Source organism: Lepisosteus oculatus, chromosome 16 (assembly GCF_040954835.1).
Source record: "Lepisosteus oculatus isolate fLepOcu1 chromosome 16, fLepOcu1.hap2, whole genome shotgun sequence".
In the NCBI taxonomy this organism is placed as follows: domain Eukaryota; kingdom Metazoa; phylum Chordata; class Actinopteri; order Semionotiformes; family Lepisosteidae; genus Lepisosteus; species Lepisosteus oculatus.
Window position 1 is genome coordinate 17,474,728 of NC_090711.1, and position 8,793 is coordinate 17,483,520.

At 39.6% G+C, this 8,793-nt stretch overlaps 1 pseudogene; it reads right to left on the reverse strand.

Moving 5' to 3' along the window:
- LOC107076202 (NLR family CARD domain-containing protein 3-like) overlaps positions 1-3,185 on the reverse strand; it is a 36,907-nt pseudogene extending 33,722 nt beyond the window's left edge.
- Positions 3,186-8,793: the final 5,608 nt, after the last annotated feature.

The window sequence follows — 8,793 nt, forward strand, 5'->3', positions numbered from 1 at the left end:
CATGCCTATGAATAATGTCAGAATTTAAGATAAAACTGAAAACCTTGAATTGATCAAATCTCAAAGCTAGGGTGTTTTTAAGATCTTCCTCTGTTGAGGCGAATGTTTCCAAGAACATACAAACAAGCAGAATTCATATCATAGTGTGGTAGAGAAAAATATCTCCAAAGCAAGCATGACAGAAATGATCTACCTCCACTGGTATTACACTGACAAAAGGGCATCGTGAGATTTCAGACCAAGCCAAGCCATAAAAGGGTTGTTTACTGTGCTGTGATAACCACAGACCCATGGACTTAGTGAGCTGAAATGATGTAGAATGGTTAGATAGATAGTTTATTAATCCTTTGAAGGAAATTGAGGGAAACCTTGTGAGGGAAAATGGTTCCTGTATTATTATAATCACAGACAGTCTGTGTTAAAATTGTAGACAAGACCTACAGTACGTAACCACATCAGCTTTCAAGGCCAGAAAAAGAGCCGAAGAACACGATCACACATCTTTTTGACACCAAGGTGACCAGCAAGACCAAGGCCATGGTCAAGAGCAACACCTCTTTATGAAAATGCCTTGGCACTACTACCTGATATACCACACTCCACTGGAAGATCAAGTGGCACACACCTCTGTTGTTATGGACCTCTAGTGGCAGTTCACTAGATCTTGACATAACTTCTGGTGTTACAGGAAGTAATGTAGAGCTGTTTTGGGAGGTTTGTTTAATATAAAGTTATTGCAAAGTGTGGTATTCTAAATACGCCTGCATTTTATGGCACCAAAGACAGCAATATCTTTTCACACTTTCTCTTCAAATAAATGCTTTGAATGAGAGATCAGCCTGCTTTCTCCAAGAATTATTTAGCTGACTGGATATGATATGAATCTATCCGGAATGAATGGACTGTAGCTCACCTCAGGGGGTGACTCATTATCTGATTCAGAAGTCGTCTCTGAAGACCTGGATTTTTGCAGAATTCCAGCACTCTTCACTGACTGATCCTTTCTCTGCAGTGTTCTACATTATAAAATAAAATAGCCAGGTATCTTACAATAATCATACACTGTACCTGTTTGCATCCATTAACAAAAGAAATGTCACTAATTTATTTCCAGAATTTTGTGCAACGTGTCTCAATGACAGCTCACCAGAACACACCACAGGGGCTGCAGTAAAAACATACTCGTCTGCCAAAACTGAAGTCTCACGAAGCTGAATCACTTCATGTTCATTCAAATGCATTGCTAGACACTCAGGAGTACAATTTTTTTTTAAATCTTCTAATAAAATTCCCGAAGCTGAGCAAAGTTGGTACCTTTCTGTGCACTACACCAGCAATCTAAAAACATTTATTTCTCCCGTGTTTTTGCCAAATTAAATTTGAAAATTTCTCCTGCAAATTCAACAAATTAGTTGGTTAGTTCTTATACTTCCTAAATGTTGGTCTTTTTTATGCTCGTAAAACTGCAGCCTTAACAGAAGCATAGTCGACAAATGTGCAGAGTGGCTACAAGCAATAAAATAAAAACAATTAGCAGTGCACACACGACACATGGTAAATAAAATGCGTAACTGAAACTAGAACAGAAAATAATAATAAAACTAAAACAAAAAAACAGCCGATCAAGTTAATTTACTATTTTGATGAATTATTACCCATTGTATGAATTACCAGGAATAAGAACGTCTAAACAGAGTGGCTTCAGCAAACTTGATCTCTCAATTATTAACTAAATTCTTCAATAATGCCTACAGGTTATAAATGAGAGCCTATCTAGACCATTTGATAGTACCCAATTGAACCAATTATCTCATTTGAAGAAAGACAGCGTATTGTCTTGAACAACAGGGCTGGGTAGCTTGTTACATGTTCATACAACTCGAGGTACTGTAAATAAAGTGTCAAGAATATAAGCAAAATGTACATAATAGATAAGTTTGTTAAATATGCTCTTCTACAGGTAGGGGAGTACTGCAAGACCTGCGACTGTCTCTGGACAATACCACCCATTTGGAAGAAGTACAAGTGCAGTGCCTGTGGCTGTACAGTAAAAAAACCTGAAATGTGAACAGTTTTAAGCCTCCCCCGTTATCCCCTCCGCACCACTGTCAAACTGCACAAACTGGGTCTGCCAGCTTACCTTACATGACAAGCGATAGTTCATCATATAGTTTAGTTGTGAACATGTTTTGTAACAGATGACAAGCTGGCCTTGTTAAATTTAAATAGTATCAACCATAACAGGCGTTTCAAAATGGAAAAGAAAAAATGATAGCAACTGAACTTTTCAGAAATACAGTAAATATATCATAAAGAGTATATCGTAAATATATTACATATACTGTTTATAGCTAAAATGTAGTGCGGAGCACCTTATTGTTCTTGAAAGGAACTACATTTTACTATTATTGCCACTTTGTTAAATTTCTCCATTCCCAGATTGCTGTTAACAGCCTCTCATAGGGATTACAAGCGATTATCGCTAACTTTGTTGATCCTTGTAACTACTTTTACAGCTTTAAATTGAATCTCTTCTTTCTGTAAGTTTGATACCACGGTTCAGAAGTACACATGCAGAGTCCATTCATTGCATAATTGTAGATCTGGATGTATAAAATATGGAATTAACCTTTTAACTGAAATTACTAAACAGTTGCTACAAGAAAAGTCATCCACAGGCTAGAGAACTATGAATTAGAATAATTTCAACAATTACCTTAAAGGAAACACAAAATCTGTAGTATAGGATGTATACATTAACAAATGCAAAAAGACTTTCTGTTCATTTTCCACAGACTAGTTCTCTGTTGTAGGACCTTTCCTGCCAGAACTCTTGCTGCCAGATCACTGATACAACAAACCTCTTCCGGTCAGAGTCCACAGTTGGGCGTGCAGACACAGGCAGGACATGCTGGCCGCACTGTTGGCAAGCAGGCACAACCTTTACACAGTGTAACGCCAGAAAAACTCTAAACAAAACTTAGCTCCCACTTCAAAATCTTACTACTGTTCTCTCAAATAATTTCAAAACCTCTGAAATTGGTTTCTAATCCCCTTAATCTTTGTAAAAGTCCTTTGTAATGTTCCCTTCTTGTGGCTTAATTCCTTACACTTATACAGATGCAGCCATTCAAAGTGAGCGGTACAGACACGTACTGCAGGTAATTGGCTACAGTGTCGCACATCATGACGCAAGATGACGCGGGGTACCGCGGTACGTGATTGGTTCACCGACAGGGGCACTTGTGGTCCGTTGGTCTGTCGTAGAAAGACTTACAGTAAACGTCTTTACTGTGCCCGTTGTAGATATTGAATTTTACCACTGAAGGGAAATCTTAGTAGCTGAGCATAAAAAGAATAGGAGCATACTGTAACGCGGGTGAAGGCCATAAACAATTTTAATTTTGGAACATAAACATACAGTATATAGCTGGACTTGGTACTTTAAAGAAAAAAATACACACCAGTATTCCATTTCTCCCTAAACATTTTAAGCTTCGAAGTCTTTAACTAACGTGGTACCGGAGTCAACAAGCATACTTTTAGAATTTGATTAACAGGGAATATAATATGGAATCGCGTATCTAAAGAATTTAATAATGATATGATTATATTCGTGTACTGCGACAGGGCTGTGTAGGGCTGTTTCGCCTCCCTCTTCATGCGACTTTCCTTGTAGCCTACTGGTCTACGTGCCCGACTACCAACTCACGGGTTGTGTGTTCAAATCCAGCTGGTGCTGGACTTTTCTTTTAACAAACATTTCTTCGAAAAAATAGAATAGCGATATTATGGACAATCAATTGACTTTTATACTTCAAAATATCGCAACATGATCGATTCCAAGTCATTTTTGATAACAATGAACAGTCACCTTCTTCCCTTCTGACAACAGTCCCTGCTTCTGCTTCCTGCTTCTATTGTGTGTGTGTGTGCAACAGAGTAAATTTTTATAGAGAAATGGAGGCTGGACAGTATGCGTTACAATATAAACATTTATATTGATTTAAATCGTGTTCTGATTTAAATCGCAAATGCGTGTTTAATTATATGTGTTTTTTAATCATAATCAGGCTAATGCAACATAAATTGATACAGTATCTTTGTCTTCTAAGTATCTTAATAAACTTTCAGCATAGCTTTCTACCCGTTAAGATTTATATTTCTTGGGATTTTGGGATCAAACGTGGAAGGATTAGATTGTAATCGTTTTTATTTGTCAAATACGTGATTGCATTTCTGAATGTTATGCGACACCTACAGTAGTTCACTGCTTTTAATACATCGAATTAAGAAAGTTATGTGTAGCACTTTAGATCTTTTTTCTGAACCAGGGAAAATCTGATCATGTTTCTCTATAACAATAAAAAAAAACTATTTTACATATCGCCTTTAAAAGTGGCATCTCAAAGCAATACAGTAGATCGAAAAACAGTTAAAAGGGACCAAAGTAAAGACAAACGCAAACGCATTTTTAATAAAATGCTTTTATTCATTCAGCAGAGAGTGAGAGGGACATCCAGCAGAGAGAGAGACACACACAGGTTTTCATTGACAAAATTGTTTTTTTTCCAATTCCTCTTGTCTAACAGGAATGTTTTGTTTGTGGACAGACTGTTAGACTAGAGGAAAAGAGCGCCTCCTTCTACGAAGCAATTTTTTGATCCGATCACGAATTATTTTCCAGTCGCACAGCGCAAGGGTTGTAAAGCGCGAAGTAACGCGCTAATTCTTATGGAATGTGTTCCGCCGGGGATTAAAAAAAATATTTTTTTTTTAATCGCGTATCTAAGGAAAATTGCAGTATACCTTTGTTCATGCACATCATTATACAGTATCTCATTTTGTATTTCGATAAAAAAATCGTTTGCCCAGCCACTATTGTTGTTATTGTTTTTATCCTGTAAAGCGCTTTGAGGAGTACAGCTTTCTCACCACTTTCCCACCTTCTCACCACACCATCCTTACACAAAGCAGAAACTGATTGTATTTTCCGATAACATACAAGTGCAAAGATTACAGATTTTAATCGTCTTTTTTCTGAACCAGGAAAAATCTGATCATGTTTCTCTATAACAATAATAAATGACTTTATTTTACATATCACCTTTAAAAGTGGCAATACTTTTTGTATTGTATTGTACAGTATTGCTCAAAGCAATACTGTAGACCGAAAAAAGTTAAAAGGGACCAAAGTAAATACCAGACAATCGCAAACGCGTTTTCAATAAAATTCTTTTATTCATTCAGCAGAGAGTGAGAGGGACATCCAGCAGAGAGAGACACACACGCCGGTTTTCATTGACAAAAAGTAATTGTTTTTTTTTACATTTTTTTTACATGTTTTGTTCGTGGACAGACTGTCCACAAAAGTGAGACTGTCTTTCTCAGACTTACATTCCCGAATGTCCCCCGCCCCGCTCAACAATCCTAGGAAGAACACGAAACAGCTTGTTAATAAAATTGTTACAATTTTGTTCGGTCAGTTCTTCCTCCCAGAATTTATAGATCGCATCGATCAGTTCCTGCTTTGTGACGGGCTTAGTGGTTTTCCGAACGTAGTCTTTCAACGAATGCCAAACCATCTCTATTAGATTTAGATCTGGGGATTCGGCTGGAGTTTTCACCCAGTTCACTCCTTCTGCTATAAGCCTCGCCCTTGCTGCTGTGCGTTTCGGATCGTTGTCTTGAAAGAGACGGTGCCTTGATCCAAACTGCTCCCTGATATATGGGGCAGCATGCTGTGTGACCACGACTTCCTCAAAGAATATACGGTCCATAATTCCTTCGAAAATAAGAAGTGGTCCCGGGCCTCTTCTAGATATACCCCCCCAGACGTGAACCTTCAGTGGATGTTTGGGCTTTGGCTTGTCCACATATCTCCCCTTTTTGCAAAATGCCATTGTTGAAAACTGTTCCAGAGCCACTGTTGTTTCGTCGGTGAAAAGTACATCCTGAAATGCCTCCCCCTGTTCAATCCATTGGAGCGCTTGCTTGAGTCTTTCCTCTTTGTTTTTTAGCCGTATCATGGGGCATGTGTTGGTTTTTCTGTATCTCCATCCAAGCCTCCTGCGTACTCTTCTTATCGATGTCGGGCTAACGGTCGCACCGAGGTAAGCCCATAGCCGTCTTTGGACTTGCATCGCCAGTAGCTCATCATTTTCATCAGTCAGTTTGTCGATAGCTCGCACAATAGGACTTGAAAAAAAAGAGATCAGCAGTTAGTTTTAAAAATAATGTGCGTAGTTGTATTTACATGCAAGAAAGGTATTTTTAGAAATTTACCTTTGAATCGTCCTCGGTTTAGATTCTCTTTGCCTCCTCTCCCCTTTATAATGCCGTCTCACTGTGCTTTCAGAAACGAAGATGTCCATCGAAGCCAACTGCTGTACAATGTCCCGTGTTGACTTCCCGTTTCTTTTCATCTTCATTATTTGGTGTGAGACAGTCTTCGTGATTTTGGTCATTGTCCGTCCCCTTACCAAAGCGTTACAGTGGTGCAGCTTGAATTCTGTACCTATATACTGTATGGTATGGTACAGATAAAACTTACACCATACCAATGAGCTAATGCCAGGGAAAGACACTCCTATTTTATTTAAAACACAATACGCCAGGAAATGTGTCTGATGCATTAGCAAGTTAAAACAATTGGGTCAAAAACCTGGGCGTAACACCATTTCCTTTTTCTGATCACTCGCTTTCTGGATACACATCTCACTTGTCCTGTTCTTTGTTTTCCTGGTTTGCTGATTATGCCTGCTGCGGTCCACTCCTACCCTCACACCTAAAGAATACTATTTTAACTTTCTTGGCGCAGTTAATCAACCCTTGTATGTGCTGTCCGCGCCCAAAATGCAATTTAAAAAAAGTCAAAAACCACGCTCAAAATGCAATTTAGAGCTTAATAAGATACACTCCACAGGCAAAATTAAAGACAAAATTAAAGACGATTAAAATCTGTAATCTTTCCACTTGTACTGTGAGTCATCGGAAAGTTTCTGCTTTGTGTAAGGATGGTGAGAAAGCTGTGCTCAATGTATTTAAGGGACTTAAAAGTAAAAGGAGATGCTTCATATTGCTTGACTAATTTTAAAAACTAAGTTTTAAATGCAGACGCTCCCTCGGTGCCGTGCCGGGTGTAAATATCAAAGTATACATTCCCAACAAGAATTGTACCCATCTGTCATGCAAATAAAACACCTTGAATTGAATTGAATTGAGGGAGAGAGGGGGGGGGGGACAGAGACACTGTAGACAGGACTCAAGGCAAATAAGATACTTATGGGTACGCAGGCATTCACGACAGCAACATACGAAACGTTTGCACGTACTGTATAGTTAAGTTATTACTTGGTTTTCAAAGTGCAATGAAATCCAATATTGTTGTTGCTGCTGTTCTGGTTGTTTTTATCCTGTAAAGCGTTTTGAGAAGCCACCTTTAAAGGCGATATATACTGTAAAACCGCTGATTCTTACGGAATGTGTTCCGCAGGAGATTCAAATTTTTATTTATTTATTTTTTAATCACGTATCTAAGGAAATCTCAGTATAACTTTGTTCATGAACAAACAGTGGCATGTTACATTATCATTAGTTTTTTTAACAAGGCTCGCCAGCTAATGTGAATCGAAACCTGTCTTGCTAGCTTTTAAAGTCGTGCATGTGTAAACGACAATTGAAATAGAGACAAAAAGACCTGACTGACAAGATTTAATTAATGCAGATCAGTAAATCAAGGGACAAAACAACTATTGCGCCCGGGTCCTCAATGGGCTTTGACGTGCTAATGCGTTGGTTTAACAGTCTGGGTGTGGCAAGCCTCTAATGTCTCCCGACTTCGGCAAAAGGCACCCGCCTTTCATTGGGAGACAATGAACATTCTAGCCGTACATGTGAATATAGCATAAATACACCAAGGGATTGGGTGAGGTCCCATCACAAAAAAAAACTGCGAACCTGCACTACAGCGACCATAGTACAGTATGGAGACCAAGACCTTTTACGGGAAGAGACGGGGTGCTTCTGCCGCCCCAGCTTCCAAAGAGCGAAGGGTAAGCAAATACAGCAGACTTCATCTGAAATACGCGATTACAGCGCATATTACAAGCTATTATTGCCGTTTTGAATTTTAAATTCAATTATAATTATTTCTTCGTAGCCTGTTCTTCAAGAAAACACCGCACGGGTGAAACGATCTACCACCAGGACAGTAAAAAAGAAAGCGGTAAGACGGAAAAAAAGAAAAGTTTATTTTGACTTCTGTTCCGCGACTGATGAATACTACTGTGTGACTTTATTTCTTACATGAATTATGTTATTTTGCCACAGGCCGTGGGTCTCTGCTCTCGGCCACTGGCCAGGGTGCCAACCTGTAGAAGCAGCACCTGTATGGAGACATTTCGGCAGCAGCGGGAGCAGTACGATGCATTACTGGGGAGGATTGGGAGGCTAGAGACACTCCTGAAAATGCAGAGGAAGGAGACAGTATGTTCCAGCAGTCAAACAGTTGAGCAGCTGTCTCCCGAAAAGTGCCTCTCCCCGCCGCGCAGATTGCAATGCCTGGCGGAAGCTCTGCCCCCCACAGAGCACACACCGCCTCAGGACACTCCATCCCGGCCTCTCCGCTCACCACCGCACAGGAATTTGTTGATGCTGTCCCCGCCGTCTATCTCTCCCCAGGAAGCACCGTTTACAGAGTGGAATTCACAGACGCCAGTGGGACGAATAATTCTCCCAGATGTCCAACTGCTACCCATCACCCAGGAGATGGAGGGGGGGTTGTACTTGCAG